This window comes from Drosophila simulans, chromosome 3L, assembly GCF_016746395.2.
Source record: "Drosophila simulans strain w501 chromosome 3L, Prin_Dsim_3.1, whole genome shotgun sequence".
In the NCBI taxonomy this organism is placed as follows: Eukaryota; Metazoa; Arthropoda; class Insecta; order Diptera; family Drosophilidae; genus Drosophila; species Drosophila simulans.
In genome coordinates, this window is record NC_052522.2 from 1 (window position 1) to 25,947 (window position 25,947).

General features: G+C 51.7%; 4 long non-coding RNA genes across 37 annotated transcripts; all 4 read right to left on the minus strand.

The window, feature by feature from the left end:
- Positions 1–6: 6 nt before the first annotated feature.
- Positions 7–3,969, minus strand: LOC120284717. Of its 19 annotated transcripts, XR_006541736.1 has the most exons (10): positions 3,444–3,969; positions 3,362–3,386; positions 2,338–3,303; positions 1,180–2,276; positions 1,101–1,116; positions 992–1,018; positions 836–918; positions 687–770; positions 611–626; positions 7–544 (listed from the first exon to the last, which is right to left on the minus strand). It is a non-coding gene; the product is annotated as an uncharacterized LOC120284717 (long non-coding RNA). The 19 variants fall into 19 exon arrangements; XR_006541735.1 differs by having other exon boundaries at positions 611–770; XR_006541745.1 differs by having other exon boundaries at positions 611–1,116; positions 1,180–1,468; positions 1,668–1,726; positions 1,790–2,276.
- Positions 3,970–6,457: 2,488 nt separating this feature from the next.
- On the minus strand, positions 6,458–10,553 carry LOC120284718. 11 transcript variants are annotated; one of them, XR_005543936.2, is made up of 6 exons: positions 10,372–10,553; positions 10,032–10,313; positions 9,950–9,974; positions 7,669–7,694; positions 6,729–7,618; positions 6,458–6,667 (listed from the first exon to the last, which is right to left on the minus strand). It is a non-coding gene; the product is annotated as an uncharacterized LOC120284718 (long non-coding RNA). The 11 variants fall into 11 exon arrangements; XR_005543935.2 differs by having other exon boundaries at positions 6,729–7,694; XR_005543934.2 differs by lacking the exons at positions 9,950–9,974; positions 10,032–10,313; positions 10,372–10,553 and adding exons at positions 7,753–7,777; positions 7,835–8,116; positions 8,175–8,360 and having other exon boundaries at positions 6,729–7,694.
- Positions 8,696–9,574, minus strand: LOC120284719. Of its 3 annotated transcripts, none has more exons than XR_005543942.1 (3): positions 9,229–9,574; positions 8,901–9,159; positions 8,696–8,839 (listed from the first exon to the last, which is right to left on the minus strand). It is a non-coding gene; the product is annotated as an uncharacterized LOC120284719 (long non-coding RNA). The 3 variants fall into 3 exon arrangements; XR_005543943.1 differs by having other exon boundaries at positions 8,901–8,955; positions 9,019–9,574; XR_005543941.1 differs by having other exon boundaries at positions 8,901–9,574.
- Positions 10,554–11,115: 562 nt separating the features above from the next.
- LOC120284716 lies at positions 11,116–13,442 on the minus strand. Of its 4 annotated transcripts, XR_005543909.2 has the most exons (9): positions 13,178–13,407; positions 13,055–13,114; positions 12,590–12,873; positions 12,506–12,531; positions 12,422–12,447; positions 11,816–12,361; positions 11,553–11,729; positions 11,366–11,449; positions 11,116–11,311 (listed from the first exon to the last, which is right to left on the minus strand). It is a non-coding gene; the product is annotated as an uncharacterized LOC120284716 (long non-coding RNA). The 4 variants fall into 4 exon arrangements; XR_006541754.1 differs by lacking the exon at positions 13,178–13,407 and adding an exon at positions 13,422–13,442 and having other exon boundaries at positions 11,553–12,361; XR_005543911.2 differs by having other exon boundaries at positions 11,553–12,361; positions 13,220–13,407.
- Positions 13,443–25,947: the final 12,505 nt, after the last annotated feature.

Below are 25,947 nucleotides of genomic sequence, written 5' to 3' on the forward strand. Positions count from 1 at the left end.
AAAAAATCGACAATATTACGACGCCGTCTCCGCCTCCTGATGCCATTGCTCCAACAAGGATAACTAGCGCAGAGCTGGCGCCACACAAACAATCCGCATTTTTTGTCCTCAAATTGTTTACTTTTCCTCAGTATCGCATCTCCTACGAGTTCTCCGCTAAACTACAACGAAAAGATAATTAATAAGAATATGATACAAAAGATAATTAATTAAGAACAAAGCAAACCGGACAGGCAAACAACCAGGCGACAACAGGCGCCAACAGGCGGTTCCATCTTGCTGACGATAAGCATGCAACTGATCTTTCCTAGATGTAAATCCTGAAACAAGGAAGCACAAGCTAAAACTGGGAATAAATTACTTTAACAAAACACTTATCTAATTGCTAACTCGACGACACTAAACCCTCGGCTCTTCCGTTGCTATGTTCCAAAAACAAAGGGCCTCCAAATAAATTGCAAAAAGTACCTGAAAAACAAAAGACTAATGCAACCATAAAAACAATTATAATACTCACCACCAGATTAGCTTCCACCAAATGTACCTGAAAAACAAAACAAAAATTAATGCAACAATATAAAAACCAATAAATTATAAATATAATACTTACCTCCCACCAAATGTACCTGAAAAGAAAAACAAAAAATTACACAATCACAAAATCAATCAACAAATATAATTCTCACCCAATCTCAAATTTTATCCATTTCCATGGCTGCTCCCATAAACTTCCAGCTTGACGAGCGCCAACAGAGAGCTGAAGCTAAAACCTAAAAGCACCAAGATTGTAAATTCTGAAACAAGGGAGCACAAGCTAAAACTGGGAATTAATTACTTTAACAAAACACTTATCTAATCGCCAACTCGACGACACTAAACCAGCGGCTCTTCCGTTGCTATGTTCCAAAAACAAAGGACCTCCAAATTAGTTAAAAAACGTATTTGAAAAACAAAATATTAATGCAACCATAAAAACAATTAAAATACTTACCACCAGATTAGCTTCCACCTAATGTACCTGAAAAACAAAAACAAAATTAAACAAAACGAAAACAATGCAATAAATATGAAAACAAATAAATTATTAATATAATACTTACCTTCCACCAAATGTACCTGAAAAAAAAAAAAACACAAAATCACACAATCACAAAAGCAAATAACAAATATAATACTCACCCATTATCTAATTTTACTTCCATTTCCATGGCCCCAATCGTTGCGACGGCTCTCGGCAACTAATCACGCTCCGGAGGCTCCAAGCTGCAAACCCTGGCGAAATGGCCACAAAACGCGGCGCATCTAGCCACTCAAGATGAACGACCAAGCCACAATCATCACTGTCGACTCTCCTGCCATAACGAGACAGATCCCATCACAATAATGGCAGCAGCTCCAAAACTACGTGGCGACCGCTGTGCCGGACCTTTCTTCAGGCATCCTCTTCCCGACGACCGCCGAAGCTGACCTGCAATTTTAACAAACTAAATAAATAATTGCAAACATCTACCACTGAGGGTGGAAGAGAAAAACCATCAAATGACAGCAGCGAGGGATAAACTTACCACTAATAAATTACCTGCAACGCTTTCCGGACATACATATTGCAAGTGGCGCGCATCCAGCGCCTGAAGCCAATTTCCTGCCAAAACACAACTAATACTCACCTCCAATGACTCTCGAGGCCTCCAGCGACTCGATGCTTCCGTTCTCCTGGCGGGGGTAGCTGAAAAGAAATAAATTATACAATGTTAGTCCTACAATTCAATGTTTTATATAAAATCACTACAATTTTATAAATGTAAACATAATATGCAAGACGATAATGTTACCAGTCCACGTCTCTGTCTATAATCCAAAGCTTACAAAAAAAAATACTAACTTAACATTAAATACTAATCTATGTCCAAGCCCCAAACTCACCCCATGCAATGTTAAACTCTAAATTCAAATAATTGTACCTACATATTGCATAAATTGTAATCAAAGGCAAAATAAATTTGTGGATGCGGAACAGAATTCATTCTGTCTCCGTACCTCCACCTACAAAGTTAAAATGCACAACGTCACTTACCTGAACTTTCTTGCCACACGTTTCCCGATTAGTATCTCTTATCACCGATGCAATCTACTTGCAGTGCTGCACTGCAATAGACGGGCCATATAAGCTGCCTACGCTTCGCTCAGGGCACTTAGCGCGGAGCTGCAGAATCTATCCATCCGCTACTCTTAAATTCCCTCAGATCGACGAGCGCCTACACTAGAGACGCCAAAACCTGAAAACAAAACAATAACCCAATAAGAAAATAAACAAAGCCAAACAAATAAAGCACTTACCTCAACAAACACAGCCAACTGGTGATCCAACGCAACCAAAAAGAGAAGACGAGCCCTGCAAAGAAAAAACAAAATCGCCATCCTTCGTGATTATAAACACAATAAATTGACAATCTTACAACGCCGTCTCCTCCTCCTGATGCCACTGCACTAACAAGGATTACTATCCCGGAGCTGACATCATATTAAAAATAATTAAAATCCGTCTCCAAATTGTATAAATTTCCCCAGCACCGTTTTTTCAATGATTTCCTGATAACCTGAAAGGAAAGGAAAATTAATAAGAATATAATACAAAACTAATCAAGGACACACAGAAAAATGCAAACCTGACGAGCTCATCCTGCCGATGAAGCGCACGTAAATCAGGAGACAGGCAGCGCAAAAGCAAAACTAAATCGCCAACTTTCGCGATTTCAAACACAAAAAATTGACAATTTTAGGATGCCGTCTCCATCTCCTGACGCCAAAGCATAAATAAGGATAATTTGCATGGCGCAGATGCCACATCAAAATGCTGCAAATCCTGTCCTTAAATTGTATATTTCTCCTCAGTTCTGTATCTTCGACGAATTTTCCGCTAACCTGTAATGAAAGGAAATTAAATAAGAATGCGATACAAAAATTATCAAGGACACATAAATAATAACAAACCGGACAGACAAAGTAGCAGATGCTAGTGGACGGCCTCATCCTGCTGACGACAAGCACGCAGCTCCAGCTTCCAAGACCACAACTATTGAAACAAGGGAACACAAGCTATTACTGGGAAAAATATAATTACAATATAATACTTATCTAATTGACAACTTGATGACTCCAAAATCGTGGCATTCCAGCTGCAACAACACAATAACAAGGGCCTCCAATTTAGCCCTCACAAAACGTACCTGAAAAGCAAATAAATCAACGCAATTAAAAAAAGCAATAAAATACTCACCCCAGACTAGCTTCCTTTTTAAGTACCTGAAAAACAATAATAAACGCAACAATATAAACAAATATACACCAATATAATACTTACCTTAAATTAATTCCACTCAATGTACCTGAAATAATACAAATTAATGCAATCATAATTAACAAATAGCATATATAATACTCACCAAATACTATTTTTGCATCCATTTCCATGGCTATTCCGTTGCGGCGGCTCTCTGCTACAAATCTTAAAACGGCGGCCCCAAGCTGCCAATCCTGACGCTATGGCCACAAGACGCGGCGCACCTGGCTTCCTTCGGTGACAGACCGAGCCACAATCCTCTCTGATGACTTCTTCGCCACGAGACGACTCCACCACCATATAGACAGCGGCTCTCAAGAAATGCAATGACGGCTGCGTGGGGCAACTCATTGCAACTCCTCTTCCTGACGAACGGCAATTTTATCTGCAATATATTCAAACAATTGCATAAAACTGCCACCGACGATACAACTGATACTCACCAAATGACGGCAGCGATGGATGCCGATACCAAGAACAACTAACCTGCAATCGCCGGCCGGACAAAATTGTTGCAAGTGGCCCACTTCCAGCGGCCGCAACAGACCACTGCCAAAATGCAACAAAACTTACCTGTGATGACTCCTGAGGCTCTCTGCGACGCGGTGCTCCTGTCCTTCTGATGGGGGTACCTGAAAAGAAATAAATAAAACAATGTTAGTCTAAAATTTTAATGTTTTTTGCAAAATAATTTCATTTTATAAATGTAAACAAAACATGCAAGCTGATAATGTTACCAATCATGTCAATGTCTGAAATCCATGCCTAAAAAATACTAACTTAAAAAATTAATACTAACAAACTATGTCCAAGCCCCAAACTCACCCCAAGCTATGTTAAACTCAAAAATTCAAATTATTGTACCTACATATTGCATTTATTGTAATCAAAGGCAAAATAAAATTGTGGATGCGGAACAGAATTCATTCTGTCTCCGTACCTCCACCTACAAAAAAACCCGATTAGTATCTCTTATCACCGATGCAATCTACTTGCAGTGCTGCATTGCAATTGACGGGCCATATAAGCTGCCTACGCTTCGCTCAGGGCACTTAGCGCGGAGCTGCAGAATCTATCCTTTCCGCTACTCTTAAATTCTCAGATCGACGAGCGCCTACACTAGAGACGCTAAAACCTGAAAACAAAACAATAATCCAATAAGAAAACAAACAAAGCCAATCAAATAAAGCACTTACCTCAATAAACACAGCCAACTGGTGATCCAGCGCAACCAACAAGAGAAGACGAGCCCTGCAAAGAAAAACAAAATCGCCATCTTTCGTGATTATAAACAAAATAAATTGACAATCTTACAACGCCGTCTCCATCTCCTGATGCCACTGCACCAACAAGGATCACTATCCCGGAGCTGACATCATATTTAAAAGAATTAAAATCCGTCTCCAAATTGTAAAACTTTCACAATACCGTCTTTTCCAATGATTCCCCGAAAATCTATAAGGAAAGGAAAATTAATAAGAATATAATAAAAAATTAATCAAGGACACACAGAAAATTACAAACCTGACAGGCAAACCAGCAGACACAAAAATGCGACCTCATCCTGCCGATGACGCGCACGTAAACCAGGAGACGGGCCCCGTTAATGCAAAACAAAATCGCCAACTTTTGCGATTATAGATACAAAAATCTGACAATTTTACGATGCCGTCTCCACCTCCTGACGCCAATGCATAAATAAGGATCATCTGCGCGGCGCAGATGCCACACCTTTATGCTGCAAAACTTGTCTTCAAATTGTATACTTCTATCCTGTTCTGCATTATCAACGAACTCTCTCCTAACCTGTAATGAAAGGAAAATAAATCAGAATGTATACAAAAAGTACTCAAGAACACGTAAATAATAACAAACCGAACAGACAAGGTAGCAGATGCTAGTAGACGGCTCCATCCTGCTGACGACAAGAACGCAGCTCCAGCTTCAAAGACTCCAACTATGGAAATAAGGGAACACAAGCTATTACTGGGAAATTTATATTAAAAATGTAATACTTATCTAATTGCAAACTTGACGACTCCAAAACCGCGGCATCCCTGCTGCAATTGCACAATAACAAAGGTCCTCCAAATTAGCGCTTACAAAACGTACCTGAAAAGCAAAAAGAAAATCAACGCAATTATAATAGCAATACAATACTCACCCCAGCCAGGCTTCCTTCTTAAGTACCTGAAAAACAATAATAAACGCAATTATATAAACAACTATATATAAATATAATACTTACCTTAAATTAAATTACACTCAACGTACCTGAAACAACAAAGATCAATGCAATCATAAAAAACAAATAACATGTAATACTCACCAAACACTATTTTTACATCCATTTCCATGCCTACATCGTTGCGATGGACCTCTGCATCAAATCTTGAACTGGCGGCCCCAAGCTGCCACTCCTGACGATACGGCCAAAAGACGCGGCGCTCCTGGCTTCTCTCGGTGACAGACCGAGCCACAATCCTCACTGACGACTTCTCTGCCACAACGAGATGAACTCCACCACCATAATGCCAGCAGCTCTACAAAAACGCAATGACAGCTGCGCGGAACTACATTCTTGCCACTGATGATACAACTTATCTTCAACAAACGACGGAGGCGAGGGATGCTGAAACCGAGAACCTGCAACGCCGGCCGGACATAATTGTTGCAAGTGGCCCACTTCCAGCGGCCGAAACTGACCACTGCCAAAATGCATAAAACTTACCTGTGATGACTCCTGAGGCTCCCAGCGACGCGGTGCTCCTGTCCTTCTGATGGGGGTACCTGAAAAGAAATAAATAAAACAATGTTAGTCTAAAATTTTAATGTTTATTGCAAAATAATTTTATTTTAAAAATGTAAACAAAACATGCAAGCTGATAATGTTACCGTTCATGTCATTGTCTAAAATCCATGCCTACAAAAATACTAACTTAACTTTAAATACTAACTTTGTCCAAGCCCCAAACTCACCCCAAGCTATGTTAAACTATAAATTCAAATTATTGTACCTATATATTACATTTATTGTAATCAAAGGCAAAATAAAATTGTGGATGCGGAACAGAATTCATTCTGTCTCCGTACCTCCACCTACAAAGTTAAACAACGTCACTTACCTGAACTTTCTTGCCACACGTTTCCCGATTAGTATCTCTTATCACCGATGCAATCTACTTGCAGTGCTGCACTGCAATAGACGGGCCATATAAGCTGCCTACGCTTCGCTCAGGGCACTTAGCGCGGAGCTGCAGAATCTATCCATCCGCTACTCTTAAATTCCCTCAGATCGACGAGCGCCTACACTAGAGACGCCAAAACCTGAAAACAAAACAATAACCCAATAAGAAAATAAACAAAGCCAAACAAATAAAGCACTTACCTCAACAAACACAGCCAACTGGTGATCCAACGCAACCAAAAAGAGAAGACGAGCCCTGCAAAGAAAAAACAAAATCGCCATCCTTCGTGATTATAAACACAATAAATTGACAATCTTACAACGCCGTCTCCTCCTCCTGATGCCACTGCACTAACAAGGATTACTATCCCGGAGCTGACATCATATTAAAAATAATTAAAATCCGTCTCCAAATTGTATAAATTTCCCCAGCACCGTTTTTTCAATGATTTCCTGATAACCTGAAAGGAAAGGAAAATTAATAAGAATATAATACAAAACTAATCAAGGACACACAGAAAAATGCAAACCTGACGAGCTCATCCTGCCGATGAAGCGCACGTAAATCAGGAGACAGGCAGCGCAAAAGCAAAACTAAATCGCCAACTTTCGCGATTTCAAACACAAAAAATTGACAATTTTAGGATGCCGTCTCCATCTCCTGACGCCAAAGCATAAATAAGGATAATTTGCATGGCGCAGATGCCACATCAAAATGCTGCAAATCCTGTCCTTAAATTGTATATTTCTCCTCAGTTCTGTATCTTCGACGAATTTTCCGCTAACCTGTAATGAAAGGAAATTAAATAAGAATGCGATACAAAAATTATCAAGGACACATAAATAATAACAAACCGGACAGACAAAGTAGCAGATGCTAGTGGACGGCCTCATCCTGCTGACGACAAGCACGCAGCTCCAGCTTCCAAGACCACAACTATTGAAACAAGGGAACACAAGCTATTACTGGGAAAAATATAATTACAATATAATACTTATCTAATTGACAACTTGATGACTCCAAAATCGTGGCATTCCAGCTGCAACAACACAATAACAAGGGCCTCCAATTTAGCCCTCACAAAACGTACCTGAAAAGCAAATAAATCAACGCAATTAAAAAAAGCAATAAAATACTCACCCCAGACTAGCTTCCTTTTTAAGTACCTGAAAAACAATAATAAACGCAACAATATAAACAAATATACACCAATATAATACTTACCTTAAATTAATTCCACTCAATGTACCTGAAATAATACAAATTAATGCAATCATAATTAACAAATAGCATATATAATACTCACCAAATACTATTTTTGCATCCATTTCCATGGCTATTCCGTTGCGGCGGCTCTCTGCTACAAATCTTAAAACGGCGGCCCCAAGCTGCCAATCCTGACGCTATGGCCACAAGACGCGGCGCACCTGGCTTCCTTCGGTGACAGACCGAGCCACAATCCTCTCTGATGACTTCTTCGCCACGAGACGACTCCACCACCATATAGACAGCGGCTCTCAAGAAATGCAATGACGGCTGCGTGGGGCAACTCATTGCAACTCCTCTTCCTGACGAACGGCAATTTTATCTGCAATATATTCAAACAATTGCATAAAACTGCCACCGACGATACAACTGATACTCACCAAATGACGGCAGCGATGGATGCCGATACCAAGAACAACTAACCTGCAATCGCCGGCCGGACAAAATTGTTGCAAGTGGCCCACTTCCAGCGGCCGCAACAGACCACTGCCAAAATGCAACAAAACTTACCTGTGATGACTCCTGAGGCTCTCTGCGACGCGGTGCTCCTGTCCTTCTGATGGGGGTACCTGAAAAGAAATAAATAAAACAATGTTAGTCTAAAATTTTAATGTTTTTTGCAAAATAATTTCATTTTATAAATGTAAACAAAACATGCAAGCTGATAATGTTACCAATCATGTCAATGTCTGAAATCCATGCCTAAAAAATACTAACTTAAAAAATTAATACTAACAAACTATGTCCAAGCCCCAAACTCACCCCAAGCTATGTTAAACTCAAAAATTCAAATTATTGTACCTACATATTGCATTTATTGTAATCAAAGGCAAAATAAAATTGTGGATGCGGAACAGAATTCATTCTGTCTCCGTACCTCCACCTACAAAGTTAAAAAAAATGCAGTGCTGCGCTGCAATAGACGGGCCATATAAGCTGCCCACGCTTAGTTCAGGGCACTTAACGCGGAGCTGCAGAATCTATCCTTTCCACTACTCTTAAATTCTCTCAGATCGACGAGCGCCTACATAAGAGACGCTAAAACCTGAAAACAAAACAATAACCCAATAAGAAAATAAACAAAGACAATTAAATAAAGCACTTACCTCAATAAACACAGCCAACTGGCGATCCAACGCAACCAACAAGAGAAGACGAGCCCTGCAAAGAAAAACAAAATCGCCATCTTTCGTGATTATAAACACAAATAATTGACAATCTTACAACGCCGTCTCCACTTCCTGGTGCCACTGCACTAAAAAGGATCACAATCCCGGAGCTGACATCATATTAAAAAGAATTAAAATCCGTCTCCAAATTGTATAAATTTCCTCAGTACCGTTTCTTCAATGATTTCCTGATAATCTGTGTGGAAAGGAAAATTAATAATAACAGAATACAAAATTAATCAAGGACACACAGAAAGATACAAACCGGACAGGCAAACCAGCAAATACAAAAATCCGGCCTCATCCTGCCGATGACGCACACGTAAACCAGGAGACGGGCCCCGTTAAAGCAAAACAAAATCGCCAACTTTTGCGATTATAGATACAAATATCTGACAATTTTATGATGCCGTCTCCACCTCCTGACGCCAATGCATAAATAAAGACCATCTGCGTGGCGCAGATGCCACACCTTTATGCTGCAAAACTTGTCCTCAAATTGTATATTTCTCCCCTGTTCTGCATCATCGACGAATTCTCTCCTAACCTGCAATGAAAGGAAAATAAATAAGAATGCGATACAAAAACTACCCAAGGACACATAAATAACAACAAACCGGACAGACAAAGTAGCAGACGATAACAGTCGGCTCCATCCTGCTGACGTCAAGCACGCAGCTCCAGCTTCCAAGACTTCAACTATTGAAACAAGGGAACACAAGCTATTACTGGGAAATATATATTAATAATATAATACTTATCTAATTGCAAACTTGATGACTCCAAAATCGTGGCATTCTAGCTGCAATAACACAACGACAAGGGCCTCCAATTTAGCCCATACAAAACGTACCTGAAAAGCAAATCAATCAACGCAATTAAAAAAGCAATAAAATACTCACCCCAGACTAGCTTCCTCTTTAAGTACCTGAAAAACAATAATAAACGCAACAATATAAACAAATATACACCAATATAATACTTACCTTAAATTAATTCCACTCAATGTACCTGAAACAACAAAAATTAATGCAATCATAATTAACAAATAGCATATATAATACTCACCAAATACTATTTTTGCATCCATTTCCATGACTATTCCGTTGCGGCGGCTCTCTGCTACAAATCTTAAAACGGCGGCCCCAAGCTGCCAATCCTGACGCTATGGCCACAAGACGCGGCGCACCTGGCTTCCTTCGGTGACAGACCGAGCCACAATCCTCTCTGACGACTTCTTCGCCACGAGACGACTCCACCACCATATAGACAGCAGCTCTCAAAAAATGCAATGACAGCTGCGTGGGGCAACTCATTGCAACTCCTCTTCCTGACGAACGGCAATTTTATCTGCAATATATTCAAACAATTGCATAAAACTGCCACTGACGATACAACTTATACTCACCAAATGACGGCAGCGATGGATGCCGATACCAAGAACAACTAACCTGCAATCGCCGGCCGGACAAAATTGTTGCAAGTGGCCCACTTCCAGCGGCCGCAACAGACCACTGCCATAATGCAACAAAACTTACCTGTGATGACTCCTGAGGCTCTCTGCGACGCGGTGCTCCTGTCCTTCTGATGGGGGTACCTGAAAAGAAATAAATAAAACAATGTTAGTCTAAAATTTTAATGTTTTTTGCAAAATAATTTCATTTTATAAATGTAAACAAAACATGCAAGCTGATAATGTTACCAATCATGTCAATGTCTGAAATCCATGCATATAAAATACTAACTTAAATTTAATACTAACAAAATATGTCCAAGCCCCAAACTCACCCCATGCTATGTTAAACTCAAAAATTCAAATTATTGTACCTACATATTGCATTTATTGTAATCAAAGGCAAAATAAAGTTGTGGATGCGGAACAGAATTCATTCTGTCTCCGTACCTCCACCTACAAAGTTAAAATAATTGTACCTACATATTGCATAAATTGTAATCAAAGGCAAAATAAATTTGTGGATGCGGAACAGAATTCATTCTGTCTCCGTACCTCCACCTACAAAGTTAAAAAAAGAGCTAGTTTCAAGCCAAGAATTATTGAAGAAGCCACGCCATCGCCAAGAAACTCCAATCCTTACTTACAAAAAGGATTCTCTGACGACCCCACAAGAAACTTAGCAAATAGAGTCGACAATTTAGAAAAGAAAATTGACAGTTTATTGGCCTTAATTATTCAAGGAACAGATAACAATCTTGACATGGATACATCCAATTAAAGTTACTCTTACTTATATCTATTCTAACGATATCTATATCCGACGGTAAAGTGCACGTCAGTCTGCTCCAAACTCCTTCACGGTCATCAACTTCCTCGACGCAGCCCAATTTTCCTGGAATACTAATTCAATTAGAAAATGGCAAAAGAATATAAACAACACTCTCACCTCAACGCACCCGAATAAACAAGCTTACGACAACGCACTCCAGCTGATCCTGACGAAACGATACGGAAAAAAACCAACCAGAGCCTAAAAGACGAATCGGAAGATCGATATGAAAAGGATTAGCTCGGCAGAAACATGATGAATATAAGGCGACTCGCTGCAGCAATTTATGCACAACGTCACTTACCTGAAATTTTCTTGCCGCACGGTCCTTTGAAGTATCTATTATCACCGCTGAAATCTACTCAAATTGATGCTCTGCAAAAGACGGGCCAACAACGCTTCCACCTCGTCGATCAGGACACTCTGCTGCTCCCATAAATTTCCAGCTTGAAGAGCGCCAACAGCGAGTTGACGCTAAAACCTAAAAGCAAACAATCAACAACAAATTAAATAAACAAAATAAAATCAAATAAAGCAAATACCTCACCCACGGCAGACATAGCTTACCCACATCCTATGCATTAGACAAGAGGAGACGGCTCCACCAAACGTAAAACAAAAAAGCCAACTTTTTGCCTCTTAACACAAAAAAATTGACAACACTACGATGCCGTCTCTACCTCCTGATGCCATAGAACAAATAAGGATCATGTGCGTGGCGCTGATGCCACACCAATTCACTGCTAAACTTGTCCTTAAATTGTATATTTTTCCTCAGTTTTGTATCTCCAACGATTTCTCCGCTGACCTGTAATGAAAGGAAAATAAATGAGAATGCGATACAAAAATTACTCAAGGACACATAAATAATAACAAACCGGCCAGACAAGTAGCAGGTGCTAATAGACGGCTCCATCCTGCTGACCACAAGCACGCAGCTCCAGCTTCAAAAACTCCAACTATTGAAACAAGGGAACACAAGCTATTACTGGGAAATATATATTTAAAATATAATACTTATCTAATTGCAACTTGATGACTCCAAAACCGCGGCATTCCAGCTGCAATAGCACAATAACAAAGGTCCTCCAAACTAGCTCTTACAAAATGTACCTGAAAAGCAAAAAATAAAATTAAAATCAACGCAATTATAAAAGCAAATACAATACTCACCCCAGACTAGCTTCCTCCTTAAGTACCTGAAAAACAATAACAAACGCTACTATATAAACAAATATACATAAATATAATACTTACCTTAAATTAAATTCCACTCAATGTACCTGAAACAACAAAAATTAATGCAATCATCAAATAACAAATAACAAATATTATACTTACCAAATTCTATTTTTACATCCATTTCCATGGCAATCTCGTTGCGGCGGCTCTCTGCAACAAATCTCGAACCGGCGGCCCCAAGCAACCAATCCTGAAGCTATGGCCACAAGACGCGACGCACCTGGCTTCCTTCGGTGATTGTCCGAACTACAATCCCCACAGACGACTTCTCTGCCACGAGACGAACTCCACGACCATAATGCCAGCAGCTCAATTAAAACGCATTGACGGCTGCGTTGGACAACTCTTCGCAACTCCTCTTCCTGACGACCGGCAATATGCATCTGCAATACAAACGAACTCATTAAACAATTACATAAAACTGCCATTGACGATATAACGGATCTTCACCAAACGACGGCTGCGTGGGATGCCGCAGATGAGAACAAATCACCTGCAACTTGTTGCAAGTGACTCGCTTCCAGCGGCCGCAGCTGACCACAGCCAACTTACAACAAAACTTACCTGTGATGACTCTTGAGACTTCCCAGCGACTCGGTGCTTCCGTCCTTCTGGCGGGGGTACCTGAAAAGAAATAAATTTTACAATGTTAGTACTAAATTTCAATGTTTTTTGTAAAATCATTACAATTTATTAATGTAAACAAAACATGCAAGATAATAATGTTACCAGTCCATGTCTCTGTCTATAATCTAAGCCTTAAACAAAAATACTAACTAATTATTAAATACTAACTATGTCCAAATCCCCAACTCGCCTCATGCAATGTTAAATTCTAAATTCAAATAATTGTACCTAAATATTGCACAAAATGTAATCAAAGGCAAAATAAAATTGTGGATGCGGAACAGAATTCATTCTGTCTCCGTACCTCCACCTACAAAGTTAAAAAGGAGGGGGAGGAGGAGTACGAGGACGCCAAGCTGACCCAGTAGCGCATGGACCAGCGAGCGGCGATGGTGGACCCGCCCACACCTCCGAGAAGGAGGACCCCCGGCGGCTACCCACCCCTCGGCATGGCCAGGAGGAGGTGGTGCCCCAGCCCCAACACTGGCCACAGTCCCCGCCAGTGGAAACCCAGAGGAACCCACCCACACCACCGGGAAGGATGGCGGCGGGCGTGGAAAGAGGAAAGGGGAAAGGGGAAAAAGCAAAGAAGAAGGAAGAAAGAGAGAGGAAAGGAGGGGGAGGAGGAGTACGAGGACGCCAAGCTGACCCAGTAGCGCATGGACCAGCGAGCGGCGATGGTGGACCCGCCCACACCTCCGAGAAGGAGGACCCCCGGCGGCTACCCACCCCTCGGCATGGCCAGGAGGAGGTGGTGCCCCAGCCCCAACACTGGCCACAGTCCCCGCCAGTGGAAACCCAGAGGAACCCACCCACACCACCGGGAAGGATGGCGGCGGGCGTGGAAAGAGGAAAGGGGAAAGGGGAAAAAGCAAAGAAGAAGGAAGAAAGAGAGAGGAAAGGAGGGGGAGGAGGAGTACGAGGACGCCAAGCTGACCCAGTAGCGCATGGACCAGCGAGCGGCGATGGTGGACCCGCCCACACCTCCGAGAAGGAGGACCCCCGGCGGCTACCCACCCCTCGGCATGGCCAGGAGGAGGTGGTGCCCCAGCCCCAACACTGGCCACAGTCCCCGCCAGTGGAAACCCAGAGGAACCCACCCACACCACCGGGAAGGATGGCGGCGGGCGTGGAAAGAGGAAAGGGGAAAGGGGAAAAAGCAAAGAAGAAGGAAGAAAGAGAGAGGAAAGGAGGGGGAGGAGGAGTACGAGGACGCCAAGCTGACCCAGTAGCGCATGGACCAGCGAGCGGCGATGGTGGACCCGCCCACACCTCCGAGAAGGAGGACCCCCGGCGGCTACCCACCCCTCGGCATGGCCAGGAGGAGGTGGTGCCCCAGCCCCAACACTGGCCACAGTCCCCGCCAGTGGAAACCCAGAGGAACCCACCCACACCACCGGGAAGGATGGCGGCGGGCGTGGAAAGAGGAAAGGGGAAAGGGGAAAAAGCAAAGAAGAAGGAAGAAAGAGAGAGGAAAGGAGGGGGAGGAGGAGTACGAGGACGCCAAGCTGACCCAGTAGCGCATGGACCAGCGAGCGGCGATGGTGGACCCGCCCACACCTCCGAGAAGGAGGACCCCCGGCGGCTACCCACCCCTCGGCATGGCCAGGAGGAGGTGGTGCCCCAGCCCCAACACTGGCCACAGTCCCCGCCAGTGGAAACCCAGAGGAACCCACCCACACCACCGGGAAGGATGGCGGCGGGCGTGGAAAGAGGAAAGGGGAAAGGGGAAAAAGCAAAGAAGAAGGAAGAAAGAGAGAGGAAAGGAGGGGGAGGAGGAGTACGAGGACGCCAAGCTGACCCAGTAGCGCATGGACCAGCGAGCGGCGATGGTGGACCCGCCCACACCTCCGAGAAGGAGGACCCCCGGCGGCTACCCACCCCTCGGCATGGCCAGGAGGAGGTGGTGCCCCAGCCCCAACACTGGCCACAGTCCCCGCCAGTGGAAACCCAGAGGAACCCACCCACACCACCGGGAAGGATGGCGGCGGGCGTGGAAAGAGGAAAGGGGAAAGGGGAAAAAGCAAAGAAGAAGGAAGAAAGAGAGAGGAAAGGAGGGGGAGGAGGAGTACGAGGACGCCAAGCTGACCCAGTAGCGCATGGACCAGCGAGCGGCGATGGTGGACCCGCCCACACCTCCGAGAAGGAGGACCCCCGGCGGCTACCCACCCCTCGGCATGGCCAGGAGGAGGTGGTGCCCCAGCCCCAACACTGGCCACAGTCCCCGCCAGTGGAAACCCAGAGGAACCCACCCACACCACCGGGAAGGATGGCGGCGGCGTGGAAAGAGGAAAGGGGAAAGGGGAAAAAGCAAAGAAGAAGGAAGAAAGAGAGAGGAAAGGAGGGGGAGGAGGAGTACGAGGACGCCAAGCTGACCCAGTAGCGCATGGACCAGCGAGCGGCGATGGTGGACCCGCCCACACCTCCGAGAAGGAGGACCCCCGGCGGCTACCCACCCCTCGGCATGGCCAGGAGGAGGTGGTGCCCCAGCCCCAACACTGGCCACAGTCCCCGCCAGTGGAAACCCAGAGGAACCCACCCACACCACCGGGAAGGATGGCGGCGGGCGTGGAAAGAGGAAAGGGGAAAGGGGAAAAAGCAAAGAAGAAGGAAGAAAGAGAGAGGAAAGGAGGGGGAGGAGGAGTACGAGGACGCCAAGCTGACCCAGTAGCGCATGGACCAGCGAGCGGCGATGGTGGACCCGCCCACACCTCCGAGAAGGAGGACCCCCGGCGGCTACCCACCCCTCGGCATGGCCAGGAGGAGGTGGTGCCCCAGCCCCAACACTGGCCACAGTCCCCGCCAGTGGAAACCCAGAGGAACCCACCCACACCACCGGGAAGGATGGCGGCGGGCGTGGAAAGAGGAAAGGGGAAAGGGGAAAAAGCAAAGAAGAAGGAAGAAAGAGAGAGGAAAGGAGGGGGAGGAGGAGTACGAGGACGCCAAGCTGACCCAGTAGCGCATGGACCAGCGAGCGGCGATGGTGGACCCGCCCACACCTCCGAGAAGGAGGACCCCCGGCGGCTACCCACCCCTCGGCATGGCCAGGAGGAGGTGGTGCCCCAGCCCCAACACTGGCCACAGTCCCCGCCAGTGGAAACCCAGAGGAACCCACCCACACCACCGGGAAGGATGGCGGCGGGCGTGGAAAGAGGAAAGGGGAAAGGGGAAAAAGCAAAGAAGAAGGAAGAAAGAGAGAGGAAAGGAGGGGGAGGAGGAGTACGAGGACGCCAAGCTGACCCAGTAGCGCATGGACCAGCGAGCGGCGATGGTGGACCCGCCCACACCTCCGAGAAGGAGGACCCCCGGCGGCTACCCACCCCTCGGCATGGCCAGGAGGAGGTGGTGCCCCAGCCCCAACACTGGCCACAGTCCCCGCCAGTGGAAACCCAGAGGAACCCACCCACACCACCGGGAAGGATGGCGGCGGGCGTGGAAAGAGGAAAGGGGAAAGGGGAAAAAGCAAAGAAGAAGGAAGAAAGAGAGAGGAAAGGAGGGGGAGGAGGAGTACGAGGACGCCAAGCTGACCCAGTAGCGCATGGACCAGCGAGCGGCGATGGTGGACCCGCCCACACCTCCGAGAAGGAGGACCCCCGGCGGCTACCCACCCCTCGGCATGGCCAGGAGGAGGTGGTGCCCCAGCCCCAACACTGGCCACAGTCCCCGCCAGTGAAACCCAGAGGAACCCACCCACACCACCGGGAAGGATGGCGGCGGGCGTGGAAAGAGGAAAGGGGAAAGGGGAAAAAGCAAAGAAGAAGGAAGAAAGAGAGAGGAAAGGAGGGGGAGGAGGAGTACGAGGACGCCAAGCTGACCCAGTAGCGCATGGACCAGCGAGCGGCGATGGTGGACCCGCCCACACCTCCGAGAAGGAGGACCCCCGGCGGCTACCCACCCCTCGGCATGGCCAGGAGGAGGTGGTGCCCCAGCCCCAACACTGGCCACAGTCCCCGCCAGTGGAAACCCAGAGGAACCCACCCACACCACCGGGAAGGATGGCGGCGGGCGTGGAAAGAGGAAAGGGGAAAGGGGAAAAAGCAAAGAAGAAGGAAGAAAGAGAGAGGAAAGGAGGGGGAGGAGGAGTACGAGGACGCCAAGCTGACCCAGTAGCGCATGGACCAGCGAGCGGCGATGGTGGACCCGCCCACACCTCCGAGAAGGAGGACCCCCGGCGGCTACCCACCCCTCGGCATGGCCAGGAGGAGGTGGTGCCCCAGCCCCAACACTGGCCACAGTCCCCGCCAGTGGAAACCCAGAGGAACCCACCCACACCACCGGGAAGGATGGCGGCGGGCGTGGAAAGAGGAAAGGGGAAAGGGGAAAAAGCAAAGAAGAAGGAAGAAAGAGAGAGGAAAGGAGGGGGAGGAGGAGTACGAGGACGCCAAGCTGACCCAGTAGCGCATGGACCAGCGAGCGGCGATGGTGGACCCGCCCACACCTCCGAGAAGGAGGACCCCCGGCGGCTACCCACCCCTCGGCATGGCCAGGAGGAGGTGGTGCCCCAGCCCCAACACTGGCCACAGTCCCCGCCAGTGGAAACCCAGAGGAACCCACCCACACCACCGGGAAGGATGGCGGCGGGCGTGGAAAGAGGAAAGGGGAAAGGGGAAAAAGCAAAGAAGAAGGAAGAAAGAGAGAGGAAAGGAGGGGGAGGAGGAGTACGAGGACGCCAAGCTGACCCAGTAGCGCATGGACCAGCGAGCGGCGATGGTGGACCCGCCCACACCTCCGAGAAGGAGGACCCCCGGCGGCTACCCACCCCTCGGCATGGCCAGGAGGAGGTGGTGCCCCAGCCCCAACACTGGCCACAGTCCCCGCCAGTGGAAACCCAGAGGAACCCACCCACACCACCGGGAAGGATGGCGGCGGGCGTGGAAAGAGGAAAGGGGAAAGGGGAAAAAGCAAAGAAGAAGGAAGAAAGAGAGAGGAAAGGAGGGGGAGGAGGAGTACGAGGACGCCAAGCTGACCCAGTAGCGCATGGACCAGCGAGCGGCGATGGTGGACCCGCCCACACCTCCGAGAAGGAGGACCCCCGGCGGCTACCCACCCCTCGGCATGGCCAGGAGGAGGTGGTGCCCCAGCCCCAACACTGGCCACAGTCCCCGCCAGTGGAAACCCAGAGGAACCCACCCACACCACCGGGAAGGATGGCGGCGGGCGTGGAAAGAGGAAAGGGGAAAGGGGAAAAAGCAAAGAAGAAGGAAGAAAGAGAGAGGAAAGGAGGGGGAGGAGGAGTACGAGGACGCCAAGCTGACCCAGTAGCGCATGGACCAGCGAGCGGCGATGGTGGACCCGCCCACACCTCCGAGAAGGAGGACCCCCGGCGGCTACCCACCCCTCGGCATGGCCAGGAGGAGGTGGTGCCCCAGCCCCAACACTGGCCACAGTCCCCGCCAGTGGAAACCCAGAGGAACCCACCCACACCACCGGGAAGGATGGCGGCGGGCGTGGAAAGAGGAAAGGGGAAAGGGGAAAAAGCAAAGAAGAAGGAAGAAAGAGAGAGGAAAGGAGGGGGAGGAGGAGTACGAGGACGCCAAGCTGACCCAGTAGCGCATGGACCAGCGAGCGGCGATGGTGGACCCGCCCACACCTCCGAGAAGGAGGACCCCCGGCGGCTACCCACCCCTCGGCATGGCCAGGAGGAGGTGGTGCCCCAGCCCCAACACTGGCCACAGTCCCCGCCAGTGGAAACCCAGAGGAACCCACCCACACCACCGGGAAGGATGGCGGCGGGCGTGGAAAGAGGAAAGGGGAAAGGGGAAAAAGCAAAGAAGAAGGAAGAAAGAGAGAGGAAAGGAGGGGGAGGAGGAGTACGAGGACGCCAAGCTGACCCAGTAGCGCATGGACCAGCGAGCGGCGATGGTGGACCCGCCCACACCTCCGAGAAGGAGGACCCCCGGCGGCTACCCACCCCTCGGCATGGCCAGGAGGAGGTGGTGCCCCAGCCCCAACACTGGCCACAGTCCCCGCCAGTGGAAACCCAGAGGAACCCACCCACACCACCGGGAAGGATGGCGGCGGGCGTGGAAAGAGGAAAGGGGAAAGGGGAAAAAGCAAAGAAGAAGGAAGAAAGAGAGAGGAAAGGAGGGGGAGGAGGAGTACGAGGACGCCAAGCTGACCCAGTAGCGCATGGACCAGCGAGCGGCGATGGTGGACCCGCCCACACCTCCGAGAAGGAGGACCCCCGGCGGCTACCCACCCCTCGGCATGGCCAGGAGGAGGTGGTGCCCCAGCCCCAACACTGGCCACAGTCCCCGCCAGTGGAAACCCAGAGGAACCCACCCACACCACCGGGAAGGATGGCGGCGGGCGTGGAAAGAGGAAAGGGGAAAGGGGAAAAAGCAAAGAAGAAGGAAGAAAGAGAGAGGAAAGGAGGGGGAGGAGGAGTACGAGGACGCCAAGCTGACCCAGTAGCGCATGGACCAGCGAGCGGCGATGGTGGACCCGCCCACACCTCCGAGAAGGAGGACCCCCGGCGGCTACCCACCCCTCGGCATGGCCAGGAGGAGGTGGTGCCCCAGCCCCAACACTGGCCACAGTCCCCGCCAGTGGAAACCCAGAGGAACCCACCCACACCACCGGGAAGGATGGCGGCGGGCGTGGAAAGAGGAAAGGGGAAAGGGGAAAAAGCAAAGAAGAAGGAAGAAAGAGAGAGGAAAGGAGGGGGAGGAGGAGTACGAGGACGCCAAGCTGACCCAGTAGCGCATGGACCAGCGAGCGGCGATGGTGGACCCGCCCACACCTCCGAGAAGGAGGACCCCCGGCGGCTACCCACCCCTCGGCATGGCCAGGAGGAGGTGGTGCCCCAGCCCCAACACTGGCCACAGTCCCCGCCAGTGGAAACCCAGAGGAACCCACCCACACCACCGGGAAGGATGGCGGCGGGCGTGGAAAGAGGAAAGGGGAAAGGGGAAAAAGCAAAGAAGAAGGAAGAAAGAGAGAGGAAAGGAGGGGGAGGAGGAGTACGAGGACGCCAAGCTGACCCAGTAGCGCATGGACCAGCGAGCGGCGATGGTGGACCCGCCCACACCTCCGAGAAGGAGGACCCCCGGCGGCTACCCACCCCTCGGCATGGCCAGGAGGAGGTGGTGCCCCAGCCCCAACACTGGCCACAGTCCCCGCCAGTGGAAACCCAGAGGAACCCACCCACACCACCGGGAAGGATGGCGGCGGGCGTGGAAAGAGGAAAGGGGAAAGGGGAAAAAGCAAAGAAGAAGGAAGAAAGAGAGAGGAAAGGAGGGGGAGGAGGAGTACGAGGACGCCAAGCTGACCCAGTAGCGCATGGACCAGCGAGCGGCGATGGTGGACCCGCCCACACCTCCGAGAAGGAGGACCCCCGGCGGCTACCCACCCCTCGGCATGGCCAGGAGGAGGTGGTGCCCCAGCCCCAACACTGGCCACAGTCCCCGCCAGTGGAAACCCAGAGGAACCCACCCACACCACCGGGAAGGATGGCGGCGGGCGTGGAAAGAGGAAAGGGGAAAGGGGAAAAAGCAAAGAAGAAGGAAGAAAGAGAGAGGAAAGGAGGGGGAGGAGGAGTACGAGGACGCCAAGCTGACCCAGTAGCGCATGGACCAGCGAGCGGCGATGGTGGACCCGCCCACACCTCCGAGAAGGAGGACCCCCGGCGGCTACCCACCCCTCGGCATGGCCAGGAGGAGGTGGTGCCCCAGCCCCAACACTGGCCACAGTCCCCGCCAGTGGAAACCCAGAGGAACCCACCCACACCACCGGGAAGGATGGCGGCGGGCGTGGAAAGAGGAAAGGGGAAAGGGGAAAAAGCAAAGAAGAAGGAAGAAAGAGAGAGGAAAGGAGGGGGAGGAGGAGTACGAGGACGCCAAGCTGACCCAGTAGCGCATGGACCAGCGAGCGGCGATGGTGGACCCGCCCACACCTCCGAGAAGGAGGACCCCCGGCGGCTACCCACCCCTCGGCATGGCCAGGAGGAGGTGGTGCCCCAGCCCCAACACTGGCCACAGTCCCCGCCAGTGGAAACCCAGAGGAACCCACCCACACCACCGGGAAGGATGGCGGCGGGCGTGGAAAGAGGAAAGGGGAAAGGGGAAAAAGCAAAGAAGAAGGAAGAAAGAGAGAGGAAAGGAGGGGGAGGAGGAGTACGAGGACGCCAAGCTGACCCAGTAGCGCATGGACCAGCGAGCGGCGATGGTGGACCCGCCCACACCTCCGAGAAGGAGGACCCCCGGCGGCTACCCACCCCTCGGCATGGCCAGGAGGAGGTGGTGCCCCAGCCCCAACACTGGCCACAGTCCCCGCCAGTGGAAACCCAGAGGAACCCACCCACACCACCGGGAAGGATGGCGGCGGGCGTGGAAAGAGGAAAGGGGAAAGGGGAAAAAGCAAAGAAGAAGGAAGAAAGAGAGAGGAAAGGAGGGGGAGGAGGAGTACGAGGACGCCAAGCTGACCCAGTAGCGCATGGACCAGCGAGCGGCGATGGTGGACCCGCCCACACCTCCGAGAAGGAGGACCCCCGGCGGCTACCCACCCCTCGGCATGGCCAGGAGGAGGTGGTGCCCCAGCCCCAACACTGGCCACAGTCCCCGCCAGTGGAAACCCAGAGGAACCCACCCACACCACCGGGAAGGATGGCGGCGGGCGTGGAAAGAGGAAAGGGGAAAGGGGAAAAAGCAAAGAAGAAGGAAGAAAGAGAGAGGAAAGGAGGGGGAGGAGGAGTACGAGGACGCCAAGCTGACCCAGTAGCGCATGGACCAGCGAGCGGCGATGGTGGACCCGCCCACACCTCCGAGAAGGAGGACCCCCGGCGGCTACCCACCCCTCGGCATGGCCAGGAGGAGGTGGTGCCCCAGCCCCAACACTGGCCACAGTCCCCGCCAGTGGAAACCCAGAGGAACCCACCCACACCACCGGGAAGGATGGCGGCGGGCGTGGAAAGAGGAAAGGGGAAAGGGGAAAAAGCAAAGAAGAAGGAAGAAAGAGAGAGGAAAGGAGGGGGAGGAGGAGTACGAGGACGCCAAGCTGACCCAGTAGCGCATGGACCAGCGAGCGGCGATGGTGGACCCGCCCACACCTCCGAGAAGGAGGACCCCCGGCGGCTACCCACCCCTCGGCATGGCCAGGAGGAGGTGGTGCCCCAGCCCCAACACTGGCCACAGTCCCCGCCAGTGGAAACCCAGAGGAACCCACCCACACCACCGGGAAGGATGGCGGCGGGCGTGGAAAGAGGAAAGGGGAAAGGGGAAAAAGCAAAGAAGAAGGAAGAAAGAGAGAGGAAAGGAGGGGGAGGAGGAGTACGAGGACGCCAAGCTGACCCAGTAGCGCATGGACCAGCGAGCGGCGATGGTGGACCCGCCCACACCTCCGAGAAGGAGGACCCCCGGCGGCTACCCACCCCTCGGCATGGCCAGGAGGAGGTGGTGCCCCAGCCCCAACACTGGCCACAGTCCCCGCCAGTGGAAACCCAGAGGAACCCACCCACACCACCGGGAAGGATGGCGGCGGGCGTGGAAAGAGGAAAGGGGAAAGGGGAAAAAGCAAAGAAGAAGGAAGAAAGAGAGAGGAAAGGAGGGGGAGGAGGAGTACGAGGACGCCAAGCTGACCCAGTAGCGCATGGACCAGCGAGCGGCGATGGTGGACCCGCCCACACCTCCGAGAAGGAGGACCCCCGGCGGCTACCCACCCCTCGGCATGGCCAGGAGGAGGTGGTGCCCCAGCCCCAACACTGGCCACAGTCCCCGCCAGTGGAAACCCAGAGGAACCCACCCACACCACCGGGAAGGATGGCGGCGGGCGTGGAAAGAGGAAAGGGGAAAGGGGAAAAAGCAAAGAAGAAGGAAGAAAGAGAGAGGAAAGGAGGGGGAGGAGGAGTACGAGGACGCCAAGCTGACCCAGTAGCGCATGGACCAGCGAGCGGCGATGGTGGACCCGCCCACACCTCCGAGAAGGAGGACCCCCGGCGGCTACCCACCCCTCGGCATGGCCAGGAGGAGGTGGTGCCCCAGCCCCAACACTGGCCACAGTCCCCGCCAGTGGAAACCCAGAGGAACCCACCCACACCACCGGGAAGGATGGCGGCGGGCGTGGAAAGAGGAAAGGGGAAAGGGGAAAAAGCAAAGAAGAAGGAAGAAAGAGAGAGGAAAGGAGGGGGAGGAGGAGTACGAGGACGCCAAGCTGACCCAGTAGCGCATGGACCAGCGAGCGGCGATGGTGGACCCGCCCACACCTCCGAGAAGGAGGACCCCCGGCGGCTACCCACCCCTCGGCATGGCCAGGAGGAGGTGGTGCCCCAGCCCCAACACTGGCCACAGTCCCCGCCAGTGGAAACCCAGAGGAACCCACCCACACCACCGGGAAGGATGGCGGCGGGCGTGGAAAGAGGAAAGGGGAAAGGGGAAAAAGCAAAGAAGAAGGAAGAAAGAGAGAGGAAAGGAGGGGGAGGAGGAGTACGAGGACGCCAAGCTGACCCAGTAGCGCATGGACCAGCGAGCGGCGATGGTGGACCCGCCCACACCTCCGAGAAGGAGGACCCCCGGCGGCTACCCACCCCTCGGCATGGCCAGGAGGAGGTGGTGCCCCAGCCCCAACACTGGCCACAGTCCCCGCCAGTGGAAACCCAGAGGAACCCACCCACACCACCGGGAAGGATGGCGGCGGGCGTGGAAAGAGGAAAGGGGAAAGGGGAAAAAGCAAAGAAGAAGGAAGAAAGAGAGAGGAAAGGAGGGGGAGGAGGAGTACGAGGACGCCAAGCTGACCCAGTAGCGCATGGACCAGCGAGCGGCGATGGTGGACCCGCCCACACCTCCGAGAAGGAGGACCCCCGGCGGCTACCCACCCCTCGGCATGGCCAGGAGGAGGTGGTGCCCCAGCCCCAACACTGGCCACAGTCCCCGCCAGTGGAAACCCAGAGGAACCCACCCACACCACCGGGAAGGATGGCGGCGGGCGTGGAAAGAGGAAAGGGGAAAGGGGAAAAAGCAAAGAAGAAGGAAGAAAGAGAGAGGAAAGGAGGGGGAGGAGGAGTACGAGGACGCCAAGCTGACCCAGTAGCGCATGGACCAGCGAGCGGCGATGGTGGACCCGCCCACACCTCCGAGAAGGAGGACCCCCGGCGGCTACCCACCCCTCGGCATGGCCAGGAGGAGGTGGTGCCCCAGCCCCAACACTGGCCACAGTCCCCGCCAGTGGAAACCCAGAGGAACCCACCCACACCACCGGGAAGGATGGCGGCGGGCGTGGAAAGAGGAAAGGGGAAAGGGGAAAAAGCAAAGAAGAAGGAAGAAAGAGAGAGGAAAGGAGGGGGAGGAGGAGTACGAGGACGCCAAGCTGACCCAGTAGCGCATGGACCAGCGAGCGGCGATGGTGGACCCGCCCACACCTCCGAGAAGGAGGACCCCCGGCGGCTACCCACCCCTCGGCATGGCCAGGAGGAGGTGGTGCCCCAGCCCCAACACTGGCCACAGTCCCCGCCAGTGGAAACCCAGAGGAACCCACCCACACCACCGGGAAGGATGGCGGCGGGCGTGGAAAGAGGAAAGGGGAAAGGGGAAAAAGCAAAGAAGAAGGAAGAAAGAGAGAGGAAAGGAGGGGGAGGAGGAGTACGAGGACGCCAAGCTGACCCAGTAGCGCATGGACCAGCGAGCGGCGATGGTGGACCCGCCCACACCTCCGAGAAGGAGGACCCCCGGCGGCTACCCACCCCTCGGCATGGCCAGGAGGAGGTGGTGCCCCAGCCCCAACACTGGCCACAGTCCCCGCCAGTGGAAACCCAGAGGAACCCACCCACACCACCGGGAAGGATGGCGGCGGGCGTGGAAAGAGGAAAGGGGAAAGGGGAAAAAGCAAAGAAGAAGGAAGAAAGAGAGAGGAAAGGAGGGGGAGGAGGAGTACGAGGACGCCAAGCTGACCCAGTAGCGCATGGACCAGCGAGCGGCGATGGTGGACCCGCCCACACCTCCGAGAAGGAGGACCCCCGGCGGCTACCCACCCCTCGGCATGGCCAGGAGGAGGTGGTGCCCCAGCCCCAACACTGGCCACAGTCCCCGCCAGTGGAAACCCAGAGGAACCCACCCACACCACCGGGAAGGATGGCGGCGGGCGTGGAAAGAGGAAAGGGGAAAGGGGAAAAAGCAAAGAAGAAGGAAGAAAGAGAGAGGAAAGGAGGGGGAGGAGGAGTACGAGGACGCCAAGCTGACCCAGTAGCGCATGGACCAGCGAGCGGCGATGGTGGACCCGCCCACACCTCCGAGAAGGAGGACCCCCGGCGGCTACCCACCCCTCGGCATGGCCAGGAGGAGGTGGTGCCCCAGCCCCAACACTGGCCACAGTCCCCGCCAGTGGAAACCCAGAGGAACCCACCCACACCACCGGGAAGGATGGCGGCGGGCGTGGAAAGAGGAAAGGGGAAAGGGGAAAAAGCAAAGAAGAAGGAAGAAAGAGAGAGGAAAGGAGGGGGAGGAGGAGTACGAGGACGCCAAGCTGACCCAGTAGCGCATGGACCAGCGAGCGGCGATGGTGGACCCGCCCACACCTCCGAGAAGGAGGACCCCCGGCGGCTACCCACCCCTCGGCATGGCCAGGAGGAGGTGGTGCCCCAGCCCCAACACTGGCCACAGTCCCCGCCAGTGGAAACCCAGAGGAACCCACCCACACCACCGGGAAGGATGGCGGCGGGCGTGGAAAGAGGAAAGGGGAAAGGGGAAAAAGCAAAGAAGAAGGAAGAAAGAGAGAGGAAAGGAGGGGGAGGAGGAGTACGAGGACGCCAAGCTGACCCAGTAGCGCATGGACCAGCGAGCGGCGATGGTGGACCCGCCCACACCTCCGAGAAGGAGGACCCCCGGCGGCTACCCACCCCTCGG